Source organism: Crocuta crocuta, unplaced genomic scaffold (assembly GCF_008692635.1).
Source record: "Crocuta crocuta isolate KB4526 unplaced genomic scaffold, BGI_CrCroc_1.0 scaffold290, whole genome shotgun sequence".
Taxonomy (NCBI): Eukaryota; Metazoa; Chordata; class Mammalia; order Carnivora; family Hyaenidae; genus Crocuta; species Crocuta crocuta.
This window is the reverse complement of record NW_027527429.1, coordinates 6,718,696-6,719,389: the sequence shown is the minus strand read 5'-3', so window position 1 is coordinate 6,719,389 and position 694 is coordinate 6,718,696.

The window sequence follows — 694 nt, the reverse complement described above, 5'->3', positions numbered from 1 at the left end:
GCTTGGGTCAGCAGCACCCCTTGACCCTGGTGGGCCTGGCCCAAAGGCGGAGCGTGCCCCAGGAGTGGACGTCTGCTTTGGAAGCTTCGGAATCAGCTCGCCTGGATGGTGGCCCCAAGGAGGCAGCACCTTTGAGCCATCATCTAGTGCAACCATGGCAGCTGGAGGGGCTGAAGCCCCGCTGGGCACCCCGACTCTGCTGAGATAAGGGACACTGGAAGCCATGTTCTCTACCCTTGGCCAGGTGGTCAGCCTGTGGGGAAGTGTCATTTCCGAGTGTCCTGGAAAGACCCAGAGGGGAAAACCCAGCCTCCATTTGCCCGGTGCAGGGTCAATGTCCGGAGCCCTCCACACCCTTCGCGGGTGGCTAAGCTGGACCACCATGGAGAACAGGGTTCCTTCACACCCACCAGCCCCTGGGGATGCGTGCGACGGTGTCACAGAGCCGACACCTGGGCCCTTGGAGCCCTCAGGTGTGTCACTCAAGGTCCTCCCAGCGCCGAAGGCCTTGTCCTGAGCCTCTCACGTGGGGCCGGCCGGGGCTCCACTGTGTCCCGCCCCCGCAATCTCGCCCGGTCCTGGGGGGCAGGCGGTGGTCCCTGCTGAGTAGCCCTGGGGTAGGGTCAACCCGAAGGCAAGGGATCCAGCCAGGGCGTGGCCATCCCACGTGAGCATCCAGACAGGCCTCCAAATG